This window comes from Leuciscus leuciscus (genome assembly GCF_965113295.1).
Source record: "Leuciscus leuciscus genome assembly, chromosome: 17".
NCBI classification, from domain to species: domain Eukaryota; kingdom Metazoa; phylum Chordata; class Actinopteri; order Cypriniformes; family Leuciscidae; genus Leuciscus; species Leuciscus leuciscus.
The window spans coordinates 38,788,516-38,802,685 of NC_138741.1; the positions used below are offsets into that span (position 1 = coordinate 38,788,516).

At 46.9% G+C, this 14,170-nt stretch overlaps 2 protein-coding genes across 2 annotated transcripts in view; one reads left to right on the forward strand and one right to left on the reverse strand.

Moving 5' to 3' along the window:
• Window positions 1–14,170, forward strand: part of LOC309478992 (uncharacterized protein) — a gene marked incomplete at its 5' end in the record, with an annotated part of 132,100 nt that overhangs the window by 66,353 nt on the left and 51,577 nt on the right. The window lies entirely within an intron of this gene.
• Window positions 1–14,170, reverse strand: part of dph6 (diphthamine biosynthesis 6) — a 131,066-nt gene that overhangs the window by 46,389 nt on the left and 70,507 nt on the right. The window lies entirely within an intron of this gene.

Here is a 14,170-nt window from a genome sequence, read left to right on the forward strand (position 1 = left end):
GATGTTGGTGTTCAGGAGTGTGTTCTGCTGTAAGTGATGGTGAGATGTTGGTGTTCAGGAGTGTGTTCTGCTGTAAGTGATGATGAGATGTTGGTGTTCAGGAGTGTGTTCTGCTGTAAGTGATGGTGAGATGTTGGTGTTCAGGAGTGTGTTCTGCTGTAAGTGATGGTGAGATGTTGGTGTTCAGGAGTGTGTTCTGCTGTAAGTGATGATGAGATGTTGGTGTTCAGGAGTGTGTTCTGCTGTAAGTGACGATGAGATGTTGGTGTTCAGGAGTGTGTTCTGCTGTAAGTGACGATGAGATGTTGGTGTTCAGGAGTGTGTTCTGCTGTAAGTGATGATGAGATGTTGGTGTTCAGGAGTGTGTTCTGCTGTAAGTGATGGTGAGATGTTGGTGTTCAGGAGTGTGTTCTGCTGTAAGTGATGGTGAGATGTTGGTGTTCAGGAGTGTGTTCTGCTGTAAGTGATGGTGAGATGTTGGTGTTCAGGAGTGTGTTCTGCTGTAAGTGATGATGAGATGTTGGTGTTCAGGAGTGTGTTCTGCTGTAAGTGACGATGAGATGTTGGTGTTCAGGAGTGTGTTCTGCTGTAAGTGATGATGAGATGTTGGTGTTCAGGAGTGTGTTCTGCTGTAAGTGATGGTGAGATGTTGGTGTTCAGGAGTGTGTTCTGCTGTAAGTGATGATGAGATGTTGGTGTTCAGGAGTGTGTTCTGCTGTAAGTGATGATGAGATGTTGGTGTTCAGGAGTGTGTTCTGCTGTAAGTGATGATGAGATGTTGGTGTTCAGGAGTGTGTTCTGCTGTAAGTGATGGTGAGATGTTGGTGTTCAGGAGTGTGTTCTGCTGTAAGTGATGATGAGATGTTGGTGTTCAGGAGTGTGTTCTGCAGTAAGTGATGATGAGATGTTGGTGTTCAGGAGTGTGTTCTGCTGTAAGTGATGATGAGATGTTGGTGTTCAGGAGTGTGTTCTGCAGTAAGTGATGATGAGATGTTGGTGTTCAGGAGTGTGTTCTGCTGTAAGTGATGGTGAGATGTTGGAGTTCAGGAGTGTGTTCTGCTGTAAGTGATGGTGAGATGTTGGAGTTCAGGAGTGTGTTCTGCTGTAAGTGATGGTGAGATGTTGGTGTTCAGGAGTGTGTTCTGCTGTAAGTGATGATGATATGTTGGTGTTCAGGAGTGTGTTCTGCTGTAAGTGATGATGATATGTTGGTGTTCAGGAGTGTGTTCTGCTGTAAGTGATGGTGAGATGTTGGTGTTCAGGAGTGTGTTCTGCTGTAAGTGATGATGAGATGTTGGTGTTCAGGAGTGTGTTCTGCTGTAAGTGATGGTGAGATGTTGGTGTTCAGGAGTGTGTTCTGCTGTAAGTGATGATGATATGTTGGTGTTCAGGAGTGTGTTCTGCTGTAAGTGATGATGATATGTTGGTGTTCAGGAGTGTGTTCTGCTGTAAGTGATGGTGAGATGTTGGTGTTCAGGAGTGTGTTCTGCTGTAAGTGATGATGAGATGTTGGTGTTCAGGAGTGTGTTCTGCTGTAAGTGATGATGAGATGTTGGTGTTCAGGAGTGTGTTCTGCTGTAAGTGATGGTGAGATGTTGGTGTTCAGAGGTGTTTTGCTGTAAGTTATGATGAGATGTTGGTGTTCAGGAGTGTGTTCTGCTGTAAGTGATGATGAGATGTTGGTGTTCAGGAGTGTGTTCTGCTGTAAGTGATGATGAGATGTTGGAGTTCAGGAGTGTGTTCTGCTGTAAGTGATGGTTTATTAAAGCTGATGGCATCTTTACAGTGTTTCTGCTCTCGCCTGCAGCGCTGCGCATTACTGATGCATTATTACACGCTCGCATGCTCTCCTATCAACTGCTCCTCAACTAATGTTAATAGACTAGAAAATTGAGACATTTATGAAGTATGGGCAGTGTTTATGAAAAAATCCATAAAATATGACAAGGGCGAGGTGAGATGAAAGCGGGCTTTAATAGATGATGGCGACGGGAGAGCGCACCGCGAGCGCTGACGAGATCCTCCTACCAGATCCTCATTTACACACGCTACAAACACAGTTAAATGTTCTAATTAATCTGAACACACACTCCTCCTGCCCAGAGCCTCATTAACTGATCCTGCTAATGAAGAGGCTTCCACACACTCACCATCAGAAAACACACACACACACACACACACACACACACACACACACACACACACACACACACACACACACACACACACACACACACACACACACACACACACACACACACACACACACACACACACACACACACACACACACTCATAAAACACACTCACACACTCACCATCAGAAAACACTGATATATGATTATAAATATATACACACACACACACACACACACACACACACACACACACACACACACACACACACACACACACACACACACACACCTTACTATCCTAATTGTGAAGCTTTAGCTTCTCCTTGATCCACCAGTTAAAAACTGAACTGAAAGCTGTGTAAGGGTGTGTGGAGACCCTGGAAACACCACAGACCCCTGACCTCTCCCAAACCTCAGTGTAGGATCAGATCGTCTAGTAAAAGCATCCGGCCTCTAGTGTCGCCATCCAGTCTCTGCATCTGCACTAAAATTACTTATTATTTAGTGCTTATAAGAAGTAAGAACTGCAGTTTTCAGCATGTTTGTCTAGTGTTAAGACCTAACAGTATTTCTAGTGACTGGATTTAAGATCAAATATTCTAGTTTTAATGCAATTTTCACTTTATTTATTTATTATTCAATTCTTCAGTAAGAACTGCAGTTTTCAGCATGTTTGTCTAGTTTTAAGATCCAATAGCATTTATTAGTGACTGTTTTCCAGAACTCTTCCAGGTCAGCTGTGCTTTTGCAGATTCACTTGCTTGATTTGAGTTCACTTTGCCCAGATCTAAGAGCATCTCGCTTGTTTCAGAAAGAGCATTTTGTGCAGTGTTAATGCAAAAAATGCTTTTCTTACTCAGTATTTTTGTCTTGTTTGCAGTCCATACATCTAAACATTCTTACATCAAGAAGCATTTGCTATATGAGTAAAATGACAAGAAATTCTGTCTTGTTTCCCGATAAAAATGTTCAAGTTTTTGCTTAAAACAAGGAAAATGATCTGCCAATGGGGTTATAAATAATAATCTTGTTTTCCATTTGAATTAAGATTATTCTTCTGACCCCATTGGCAGATCATTTTGCTTGTTTTAATTTTATTTATTTGGATAATTTGACTCATCTAGTAAATGCTTCTTGATTCAATATTTTTAGATATTTGGACTGGAAACAAGACAAAAACACTGAGTAAGAAAAGCATTTTCCTGTTATTGAGAGCGAAGAGTTCATTGACGGCTCTTATCGGAGCGTCAGAAGCAGGCGTCCCGTCAATATTCCTCAATGGAGGCGGATTACAGTCCCGGAGCGTCTCGGGAGAATCCCAGCTCATTGTTTTAATCGAGTTACACCCTTAAGCAGATTACGGAGACGTTCCCGCAGCACACGCACTCATTGTGGGCGGCAGAACCAGATTTCTCCCCAATGCAAATCCAATTGCGGGGCCACGCGTGGTTCCTCGGGAATGAAACAAGCCTCCCGGTGGAGTGGGCGTATTCCCGAAACTGGGACTAACAGGACTACGTGTTAAAGGGGATTACTCCACATGTCCCAGGGTGGCGTGCTGATCGTGATTTAACAGTGTTTGTGTTTCTGTTACGATCGCTGGAGTTTCAGTCGCTCTTCCGAAGGGATTTTCCTGAACGGGAAACATTAAATCACCAAAGTGTGCGTCGACACGCAATTTACAACTCCTGCTGTTAACCACGACTTTGGTTAATGAAGGGTCAGCCCAACCATCTGCCAACATGCAAAGCCTAATCGTCTGTTATGAGACCAAATTGATTTTTTCTTTTTTTCATTCGCTTGGAAAAATGTTTCTTCCCTCCATTTGCCGGAAGACACGCAATATTAGCAAGGTGTAAAAGCCACTAATGCGACGTCAAACATCATTCGATCATCCCTCATTACATCCAGCATCCTTTTGCAGGACATAAATATAAATGATAAACAGCAAATTGAATTTGCATAAACATCCAAATACCGGCCCAGGATCATCAGATGTGGGAGAAGAGCGGAAGCTGAGTCTGCCACACGTCCAGCGTTCCTCATTACGGATATCAGGACTATTATGCTAATCGTGACCTCGGCGCGCAGGCTAATCAGGGGCGAAACGGGAGAATACAAACCTAATTCATTTAATCTAAAGGACGCGAGCGCGAGGGCCTGGAGACACAGGAACACCAACACAAAGGTTAACGAACGTGCCTCATCACATCTGATCAGCATCGGGACAACATCAGCCTGTTCTCTGCAATTAGACCAGGGCTTTGATGATGAACACACACACTGATGATTGCACATCTCACACACACTTTACAAACAGCGCCTGGAGTCATTGTTTCACTCCAACACATGCTCAACGTTCAGGAAAACTCAATATTATGATGAAACCCAGTTTAAAACCAATTAATTGTTTGATATTGTTCTTTTCTAGCAATAGAGAAAAATGTATTGTTAAATCAACATTGAACGCCTGGGTTAGCCGTCCAGCTGCACCTAGTGTGGGACAAATATTACAAGAAAATCCTTTTACTTTCAATAACAGGATTAATTGTGACAGGAAAATTGTTTTGGCTATCAAAATGTAAGTTAATTAAATTCAATTAAGAACAGCATATGAGTCTGACAAGACACTTCACAATTAAAAAATGAATTTTTTTTTTACTTATTTTTAATTCTGAAGTGTCTTTACAGCGGAGTTAATATTAACCAAAACCTTTAAAAAAAACATAAAACGCATAATATAAAAACATTATATAATAAAACATAATATTAACTAATTTTAATTCAGCTAGTTGCAACATTTCTCATTTTCGGTTTAGTTTAACTTGATTCACTAAAGTAACTAAAACCTAAATTTAAATGAAATGAATAAAAAATGATATTATTATATAAAAAACTATATAATATGAAATAAAATGTATAATATATAATATAACTTCAGAATAAAAAATAATGTCATTTTTCTACTTTTTACTCATTTTAATTCAGCTAGTTACAACATTGCATCATTTCTTATTTTTGTTTAGTTTAATTTGATACACTAAAGTAACTACAATTTTAATAAAATTCATAAAAACTATATAGACACATAAAAATAAAAAAACTAATAAAAATGACAAAACACAGAAAACAATTGCAAAAATATAAAATGTAAACCGTGAATTAAACCCTACAGAAGTGTCTCAGTATCAGCAGCATAACCCAGTCTCTCGGACTCGTGCGCCGTTCTCCTCTGAACACTCACGCTAGCCTTTTCTCCAGACTAAATCTAATAATGAATCAGTGGTTATTGGCGGGAAAGGTCGAGGGGGATTCCTCATTGGAGCGCGTGGCGGGGGGTTAGCGTGCGTGCGGGCTCAGCGTGGGGCTAATTATATCACTGTGGGGCCGAGTCTACAGGCTCCACTTCAGCACATGTGACGCGAGCGCTGGCTGTCATGTGTGTGTGTGTGTGTGTGTGTGTGTGTGTGACGGGCTGTGCAACTGAGTTTACCCGTGATTGAGCTGTTGAGTTTAGCATATTACACTCGCTGTGTGCTAATTCAACACAGATTAGCATATAGAGCGATCGCGCCTCAATCATGTCAGCCTTTGTTTCCTCCATAAGAGGCTTTCACACCGGAGGAACCGCTCCAGAGTCCCTGGAACTACTGCCGGAAGATCCCGGACTTACATGCACAACTTCTGTTTCAGTCGGACTGAGTTTATCCCGACTGGTGAATCTGAGCGTAGTGTTTACATGAACGCTAGACATGTGATCGGGTTGATGTGCGCGTTCATATGTCACAAGCTTCAAATAGCGATAGATTGTATGACATGCACGAATATACAGAGTTTCCCGATGTTTGTGCATACTCACTATTCTCCTACACTGGCTCTTTATTGAGCGTATAAGCCGTTGTGCCGCTGCTTATATTGATCACACAGTAAAACTGGCCAGTCGTGTGTGTGTGTGTGTGTGAGCGTCTGAAGCCAGCACTGGTGGGCCGATGTCCTGCTCCTCTTCACACACACAGGGAAAGGAGGATTATAGGAGGACGAGACACTCGTTTATACAACACATTATTCATCAGGAGAACAGCTCGTTCCACGCATCACACGTCATTACGCTATTGCTACGTCATTACACTATTGCTACGTCATAACGCTATTGCTACGTCATTACGCTATTGCTACGTCATAACGCTATTGCTACGTCATAACGCTATTGCTACGTCATAACGCTATTGCTACGTCATTACGCTATTGCTACGTCATAACGCTATTGCTACGTCATAACGCTATTGCTACGTCATAACGCTATTGCTACGTCATAACGCTATTGCTACGTCATAACGCTATTGCTACGTCATAACGCTATTGCTACGTCATTACGCTATTGCTACGTCATAACGCTATTGCTACGTCATAACGCTATTGCTACGTCATAACGCTATTGCTACGTCATAACGCTATTGCTACGTCATTACGCTATTGCTACGTCATAACGCTATTGCTACGTCATAACGCTATTGCTACGTCATAACGCTATTGCTACGTCATTACGCTATTGCTACGTCATAACGCTATTGCTACGTCATAACGCTATTGCTACGTCATTACGCTATTGCTACGTCATAACGCTATTGCTACGTCATTACGCTATTGCTACGTCATTACGCTATTGCTACGTCATTACGCTATTGCTACGTCATAACGCTATTGCTACGTCATTACGCTATTGCTACGTCATTACGCTATTGCTACGTCATTACGCTATTGCTACGTCATTACGCTATTGCTACGTCATAACGCTATTGCTACGTCATTACGCTATTGCTACGTCATTACGCTATTGCTACGTCATAACGCTATTGCTACGTCATTACGCTATTGCTACGTCATAACGCTATTGCTACGTCATTACGCTATTGCTACGTCATTACGCTATTGCTACGTCATTACGCTATTGCTACGTCATTACACTATTGCTACGTCATTACACTATTGCTACGTCATTACGCTATTGCTACGTCATAACGCTATTGCTACGTCATTACGCTATTGCTACGTCATTACGCTATTGCTACGTCATAACGCTATTGCTACGTCATTACGCTATTGCTACGTCATTACGCTATTGCTACGTCATTACACTATTGCTACGTCATTACACTATTGCTACGTCATCGCACATGCGCAGTGCCTTCAGTTTCGGTTTTCAATCTGATCAAGTGTTCACATGTTCTCTGGATCGATTAGAAAAGGAATAAACACTCCTTTCAATCCCATCGAAATTTCAGTCGGATCAAGACTAATCGGATCGATTAAGGCGTTTACATGAAGCTTTCAGTGCGATTGAGCCGTCAGTCACATGACTAATGGATTATTGGTTGCATGTAAACTCAGTGGCGTTAGTGTTCGCTGATTGGCCAAACGCATGAAACACCAGCACCCGCCATTTAAAAAAAAGCAGTGTAAACACACAGATTATAGCCTAAATATTTACTCCAGAAACTAACTCTACGAACAGGTAAAACAGGGATAGATGAGGAGAAAACCCAACGCAGCTTCGAGGAAACCAAGAGAAACAACAACCACACGGCATACGCTAATCACATCACTGTCTACTTTCTAACAGTTCTATCTACTAATGTATTACAGGAGTGTTAGACAGATCGTACACTAATGAACATGGAGAATGTGAGCTCAGTCGTTCTCAGCGCCGTCAAAATAAAAGTCCCAACAACAAGCGAGTCTCACGTCACTTCAGAGTTCCTACTGGCGCTCGAACGCAACCAGGAAACTTTCCTAAGGGAACCATCAGTTCTCTTACGAGAGGTACTCTCGTACTGCGTAAATCTTACGCTAGGGGAAAATCTCTTTTCCACGAGATACTGAAGCCAAAAAATTATCCTTAATTTTGAAATAATGTAAAACGCGTTGCGGCAGCATGCAGACACAGGCGAGACGGCTTGTGCGCCTATTGGCTGCCCTGCGGCAACTGCAGCAGCCTATCGATAAGGCCCACTCGTGACGTCAGCTCCAATGGGGGCGCTTCGCGCCCAATACGTCACGTCCCGCCAGAATGGGCGTGGTCTAGGGCTATAAACATAGCTTCGAGAGGCTAGCTCACTGATTTTTCATCTCTTCAGCGAAGCTCTCGCATCGCTGGATCCGGAGAGAAGCCGCGCCGTCTGAAAAAGCCTTTCAGCGGGACGAGTCGACACTCTGAAGCCGCTGGCCGCGCCGCCTTCAGTTGCCTTCCTGCTGCGCTATCCGGCGTTATATCCTTTCTCTGCTACTGTGTTTTGTATATGTGTGTGTGCTCGCCGCCGCGACACACACTCTCATTGCACTAAAAGAGCCGGGCGTCTTTTTCAAGACGCCCCTTTCCTGAGGATCACGCAGCTCTCGCGCTCGCGCTCGCGCTCGCGCTCGCTGACGGCGACCGCCCTCACTGCGAGCCAGTTACTGCCTGGTGACTCTGAGGACTCACCTGGCATCCTTCTCCGAGACTGCTCCTCCGCCCCCCCCAACCCGCAAAGCTCGCCGGTGCGCCCGCTTGCCTTGCCTGCTTGGGGGATGATACCTGCTCTCCCTCTGTTCGAGCCGCGCAAACCGCGCCGTTCACAGGGGATGTCAGGAGCGGACGGTCACGGGGCTAGCTTTCTCTCTCCCTCTGTTCGAGCCGCGCAAACTGCGCCGTTCACAAGGGAGGCTGGAAGCGGACGATCGGGGTTAGCTTTTCTTTACGTTACAAGAAAGCTATCCTGCCCTTGCGCCCCATTCACGCGTCACTCACCGGCGAAAAGACAACTCAGTTCCCTGATTAGGCGACTGGAAATATCAATATTGCAGCAAACGAGCCTGTTGTAACACGCACGCTTGCAAGCAAACGCCGAAGAAAACATGTTGACGCTCTCTTATATGCTCATGCATCTATACACCTTTGTGTTCCCCCCCTGTGGCTCAGTGGCGGAATCTTAGGTTTTTCGCACGAGAGATCGGGGTTCGAATCCCGGTCTAACGGCAGATATATTATGCCGCCAATGCTTCGCTCTGTCAGTTCCCTGAAAGGCGACTGCAGATGTGCATTTTGCAGCCAACGAGCGCGCTGTGCAACCCGCTCGCCTGCACCCAAACACCGTTTCTATGGTTCCCGTGCGTCACTGGCGAAAGGAGAAAAGGGTGTTTTAGCCCCGCTGCGGCCGGGCCGACCTCCACTCCTGACACATTTCTCATTCCCCTCTTAAGTTCAGGTGACTGGAAATGTCAATATTGCAGTGAGCGAGCCTGTTGTTTTGCACGCACGCCTGCAAACAAACGCCAGCATGTTGACGCTCTTTGATAATACTCGCGCTACTGAATGTCTATGTGTCTTCCTCTGTGGTCCAGTGGTAGATCGTCAGATTTTCACGCGAGAGACCCGCGATCGAATCCCGGGTCTACCGGCAAAACACATTTTTTGCCGTCAATTCTCGCTCTGGCAGTTCCCTGAAAAGGCGACTGCAGATGTGTATTTTGCAGCCAACGAGCGCGTGGTACAACCCGTTCGCCTGCACCCAAACTCTGTTTCTATGGTTTCCGCCTCTGAAGTTCAGACGACTGGAAATGTCAATATTGCAGTGAACAAGCCTGCTGTAATACACGCACGCCTGCAAACAAACGCCAGCATGTTGACGCTTTCTGTTTCTATGGCAACTTCTCGCTCGTTCAGTTCCAGTAAATGCGACTGTTCCAGTGTATTCTGCAGTAAACAAGTCGGCGAAAACAGCCCGCTTGCCTGCACACAAACGCCGCTTTTACGGCTACCCAGATAAATCCCATAAGAGTGTATTTTCTGGTGTCCCGGCCACGGCCGATGGTGTTACGAATGTAGACGAAAATTCCTACACACAAACACAGCCCGTCACACAGGGCTCGCGCACATGAAATCGACCCAGGTCGATTGCGCATTAAACGTGGTAAATGTGCCCACTGCCCAGTGCCCACAAACACTACGTTCCGCATATCTCAAGGTTTCTGTAAAAACAAAACCAACGTGCATTCGCTCTGCTCAGGCGGACAATGCTCTCAGTGTTGTAAATGTGCCCGCTATCCCGCGCCCACATTCACACATAGACATGACAGGTCCTACGGGACTCGCCCAGCCCTCCCCTCTCGGTTGACCACCGCAAAGGAGTCGAGCGCGGGCAATCTGCCCGCTGTTATCAGCGCGCCCCCTGCCTCGAAGCGCGACGCTTATGTTACAGCACACCGAAGCCCCTCTGTCGCTGAGCGACCAGAGCGCGCTCCGCATTCAGCCCCTAGCCATTCGTGCAGATGCATGGGCAAGGCTACCCGGGGGTTTTGAAGTGGGTGCTAGACATTATAGAAAGAGGCTATTCGCTACAGTTTCGCCGACGCCCTCGCCGCTATGTGACGCGCGTCGAAGCTACGGTAAAAATAGAAGTAGCACCACCTACTTCGAGCCGAAATTTTGAAACTGTTGAGCAAAGGGGCCATAGAGCCTTTATCTCAAGCTCAGAGTGAAGGAGGGCTATACAGCAGATACTTCCTGGTACTGAAAAAAGACGGGGGTCTCAGACCCATACTAGATCTAAGGCAACTGAACAGAGTGCTTGCGAAGCAACAGTTCGGAATGCTCACGACCAGAAAAACCCTCACGCACATTCGCCGAGGAGATTGGTTTGTGTCAATAGATCTGAAAGACGCATATTTCAAATACAAATAGCGTCACGTCACAGGCGACGTTTGAGATTCGCCTTCGAGGGCCAGGCATATCAGTGCTCAGTCCTACCGTTCGGCTTGTCTCTAGCCGCTCGCACCCCTCAGACTACAGGGCATGCGAGTATTGAACTACTTGGACGATTGGCTGATTCTAGCTCAATCTCACTCGGTGCTCATAGAGCACAGGACCATTTTGCTCGATCACCTCGAGAATCTGGGTCAATTGGGCGAAGAGTTCTCTGTCTCCCAGACAGATAATATCTTTTCTGGGCACAGAACTGGACTCGCTGTCTATGATAGCGCGACTGTCACCAGAGCGCGTACTAGACATTCAGCGCGCAGCGAGCTCTTTCCGCTGCGGCGCATCTGTCCCGCTCAAGAAATTTCAGAGGATGCTAGGTCTCATGGCCTCAGCATCATCAGTACTTCAGTTGGGCTTGCTTCGCATGCGCCCGCTACAGTTCTGGCTGAAAGCGCGAGTACCGCGCCGAGCGTGGGCTTCCGGTCTGCTTCGTCTCAAGGTCAATCAGAAATGCATCGCAGCTCTGAAACCTGGGAAAGCAAACGACTTGTACCAATCAGGTGTTAGCCTGGGGACTTCCTCGAGTGTGAAGGTAGTGTCTACGGACGCCTCCACCTTGGGATGGGGAGCACTGCTCAAGGGCAGACCGTTCTTCGGCCAATGGTCAGAACGGGAGAAGCTTCTACACATAAACTGCCTCGAAATGTTGGCAGTAGACAACGCACTGACGCGTTTTTGTCCCTAAATACGAGGACACCACGTCCTGGTCCGCTCGGACAACATGTCAGTGGTGTCCTACATAAATCGCCAGGGCGGCCTCAGGTCCCGAAACCTGCACAGGCTGACAGAACGCCTCCTGGTGTGGGCTCAGCGCAACCTGCTCTCGCCGAGAGCAGCGCATGTGCCAGGGCTCCTGAACGTAGGACCGGACAGACTGTCCAGAAACAATGTTACGACAGGCGAATGGCCTCTACACCCACAGACAGTCCAGCTGCTGTGGAAGAAATTCGGCAGAGCGGAAGTAGACCTGTTCGCGTCTCAAGAAAACGCTCACTGTCTGGAATTTTTCTCCAATTTTTCTCCAAGAGCAGGGACGCGCTGGCTCACGTATGGCCCCGCCGCCCGCTCTATGCCTTTCCTCCCGTCTTTCTCCTGCCTCAGGTGATAGAACGGATCAGAGAAGGATGCTCAGTGCTACTCGTAGCGCCGTTCTGGAAAAACCAACCCTGGTTCCCAGTTCTGATGCAGCTAGCAAGCACTGCCCCATGGCCAGTGCCAGTGAGGAGGGACCTCCTCTCTCAGGCCAAGGGCTCGTTTTGGCATCCGCGCCCAGAGCTGTGGTCCCTTCATGTTTGGGCCATCAACGGGTACCCGCTGACCGCCCCCAAGCGGAGTGTTAAACACGATCACGCAGGCTAGAGCTCCGTCTATGCGACGTCTCTATTCCTCGAAATGGTCAGTGTTCTCCAGCTGGTGCACAGCTCGTGGCGTGTCGCCCCTAGACTGTGGGGTGACGGAGGTTCTCTCCTTCCTACAAGAGCTGTTGGACAAGGGCAGGACCCCTTCCACGCTCAAAGTGTATGTGGCGGCCATAGCAGCGTTCTCAAAAACAACGCTGGGTCAGTCAGTAGGAAGGAACGATTTAGTCATCGTCTTCCTTAGAGGAGCTAAGAGACTGAATCCTCCCAGACCTCCCTCAGTCCCTGTATGGAACCTTTCTACAGTGCTGGAAGCCATGAAAGGTAACCCATTCGAGCCTTTACAGACGATTGGTCTTAAACACCTGTCTTTCAAGACAGTGTTTCTTCTGGCTCTCGCTTCAGTGAAGCGCACAGGGGACTTACACGCGCTCTCAGTAAGCGCGACGTGTATGGAGTTTGGGCCTAATGACTCAAGAGTTATACTCAAACCTAAGCACGGTTATGTTCCAAAATCCCTCAACACACCGTTTAGGGCGCAGGTCATTCCCTGTCAGCCTTACCGGTCTCTGACGAGGAAGGAGACGCAAGCTTCCTTTGCCCAGTCAGAGCATTAAGAGCTTATGTGTCTCGCACGTCTGTTTTCAGACAGACAGAGCAGATCTTTGTTTTCACTCTACGGACGTTCTAAGGGACTTGCCGTGTCGAAACAGAGCCTATCCAGTTGGATAGTTGATGCTATAGCGCTGGCTTATACCTCTAAGGGCTTACAGTGCCCATTTGGAGTCAGAGCACACTCCACGAGAGGCGTGGCCTCGTCGTGGGCTTGGTCTAGTGGGATTGCCTTGCAAGATATCTGTATGGCGACAGGCTGGGCCTCCCCGTCTGCATTTATAAGGTTTTATAACCTAGAGGTTCCCGCCTTGCAGGCTAAGCTGCTTTCGGTCTAAAATCGGTACTGTCTGCCCTGATGTGTTCGGGCCAGAATACTGAAACTGCTTGAGCAAATGCTCGCTGTTGGATCGCGCAGCTCTATGGGCAGTGTGTAAGACCCACTATATTCGTCAGTCCAGGCCGGGGGTCGCCCTGACTGTACGACACATCATCAGTATAACTGCTCCTTATAAGATGTTATATTATTACAGGAATGATGCTATTCTAGCCACTCTTTCCTGGGCTCTCTGTGAGTCCCTTATGATCATGTACTATATGAGCCCGGGCACTTGCCCTTGGGACTTTGGTGCTGGATCTTAGCATGCACGGCGTTTTACACTGTTTCCCCTAGCGTAAGATTTACGCAGTACGAGAGTACCTCTCGTAAGAGAACGTACTCGGTTACTAACGTAACCTCGGTTCTCTCTAGAGAGGAAACGAGTACTGCGTATCTTGCCGTGCCTGCACACGCTCTGGTTCGCTTCGGCGATGAAAAACCAGTGAGCTAGCCTCTCGAAGCTATGTTTATAGCCCTAGACCACGCCCATTCTGGCGGGACGTGACGTATTGGGCGCGAAGCGCCCCCATTGGAGCTGACGTCACGAGTGGGCCTTATCGATAGGCTGCTGCAGTTGCCGCAGGGCAGCCAATAGGCGCACAAGCCGTCTCGCCTGTGTCTGCATGCTGCCGCAACGCGTTTTACATTATTTCAAAATTAAGGATAATTTTTTGGCTTCAGTATCTCGTGGAAAAGAGATTTTCCCCTAGCGTAAGATTTACGCAGTACTCGTTTCCTCTCTAGAGAGAACCGAGGTTACGTTAGTAACCGAGTACGTTCTCGGAGAACCACCTTGGAGGCTCGTTCCTAGAACTCAGTTCCTGCACTGTAAAACATTATCATGATTTTAACGGTAAATATGCTACGGTGAAAAACTGTTAATTGGTGA